We start from the raw sequence: 2,187 nt of genomic DNA, 5'->3' as shown, positions 1-2,187 counted from the left end.
TACTAGAAAATACTGTTTAAAATCTCCACTGAAACAGTGGTTTGCCTAACGCACTTTACCTCAGTATTTCACGTTAATTCGCTGTTAAGGTTAAATAACGACTCGCCAGAGGAGCTAACTTGCATTAAAGGGCAGCAGAACGTACAAACGTGTTTCTCGGTTTAACTAAGGTTTATTTCGTCTAATATAGGTGACCTTAACTTTACTAACCAGTCGATGTTATCAGCCTTTTGGCGGCATTCCGGCCGTCAGTCAGAAAAAAAGGCTCCAACTCCCAACATGAAAAATGACACGATGAATAATGTTAGTTTGCTGTTAACAAGTGAAAACATCTTAAAATAAATCGCAGTTTTGCATAAAACAGAAATAATATACTAACCTTTCGTCGAGTTAACGGTGCATTTCTCTTTTGTCCTTTAACGGCCACTTCCACCAAACAGTCAAAAAAAGAACTCCCTTGCCATTGGTCAGTTTTTCGTGGGCAAGTTCAATCAATTTACAGTAGTGAGAAAATACAGTAGTGACCATATATTTTCCCATAATCTTGTGGTTTACAGTAAAATACTGTATACATATTTTACAGTATCTTACTGTACATTACAGTATAATACGGTTCAAATTACAAAAATCAGTTACAGTGCATATGCCAAAACAACGTCCAGTTTTCTCCTGCTGAAATTCATTCTGCACAGTATAAAAGCCATATGTAATGCTGAATCAAAAAAATAATAATAATAAAATAAAAAAAAACAAGTGACATTTGAGTAGTTGCTGCTTGATTTTGCTTTGGTTCATAAATCAAAATTGCATATAATTAGGCATGCAAAATATTGAGAGTGTTTTGCACAGTAACAATTACTACAACGTTTAGTTTATTTGACTGATTCAACCAATCAAGGTGCCCTGCAGCAGAGCGCATAAAGGATGACACTCAAATAAATCATGCACACAACATGTAAATAATAGATAGTTAAAACTTTTAAGGTCAGATACATTTTTAATGTTCTTTAAAGAAGTCTCTTCTGCTTACCAAGCCTGCATTTATTTGATCCAAAGTATAGCAAAAATAGTAATGTTGTGAAATATTTTTACTATTTAAAATAACTGCTTTCTATTTGAATATATTTTAAAATGATTGCTGTGATCAAAGCTGAATTTTCAGCATCATTACTCCAGTCTTCAGTGTCACATGATCTTCAGAAATCATTCTAATATGCTGATTTGCTGCTCAAGAAACCTTTTTTAATTATTATTATTATTATTAATGTTTTTTGAGCAGCAAATCAGAATATCAGAAGGATTTCTAAAGGATCGTGTGACTGGAGTAACGATGCAAAAAAAAAATTAGCTTTAAAATCACTATAAATTACTATAAATCACTATAAATTAAAAATAGAAAAGTTATTTGAAAAAGTAAAAATATTTCAAAATGTTTCTGTTTTGCTGTACTTTGGATCAAATAAATGCAGGCTTGGTGAGCAGATGAGAAAAAACATTAAAAACATTACAAATCTTACCGTTCAAAAACTTTTGACTGGTAGTGTATAGTCAACTTTATCATTTCTAGCATTTCTAGCTTTTAATTGGCTTAGAAATCAGATAACTGCTGGACAATAACCAATTATAATGATTTGTTTATATACTACAAACACTTTTTTTTATCACATAATAAGGCAGAATAGTTTCAATACTGTAATAAATGCTATGTCAGTTAGCACTGCATTGTTCATATACTTTATTTATTACCTGGAGATGACTTGTTGACTTGATGTTTCCAAACGTTTCTGTTTTCTGTGAAAACAACAGTTTTCATACAGCGATAGCTAGAAGCTTTTGTCCATATTAGGAATTTCCTCATACGACTGAGAGCGCGAGAGCGCCCTCCGGTTTCAAGTATAAATGAAACATACACTGCACGATGTTCATCTCGCCTTATTCTGGGTCCGAATAAAACATCAGATCATGCACAGACTATCCTGTCTCTTTGAATTTAAATCTATATTTATTCACACGGCTCTTGAAAACCTCTATGCAAACACACTTGCCCGAAAAAGTGGCGTAATCTACGCCCCTGGTATAGAGTGAATATGACATATGCACTCTAAAAAATGCTGGGTTGTTTCAACCCAACTTTGGGTCAAATATGGACTAACCCAACTTTTGGGTTAAAAATGTAATGTAAAAATT

This window comes from Sinocyclocheilus rhinocerous, unplaced genomic scaffold (genome assembly GCF_001515625.1).
Source record: "Sinocyclocheilus rhinocerous isolate Xijiao unplaced genomic scaffold, SAMN03320098_v1.1 scaffold671, whole genome shotgun sequence".
NCBI lineage: Eukaryota > Metazoa > Chordata > Actinopteri > Cypriniformes > Cyprinidae > Sinocyclocheilus > Sinocyclocheilus rhinocerous.
This window is presented reverse-complemented; position numbering follows the sequence as displayed.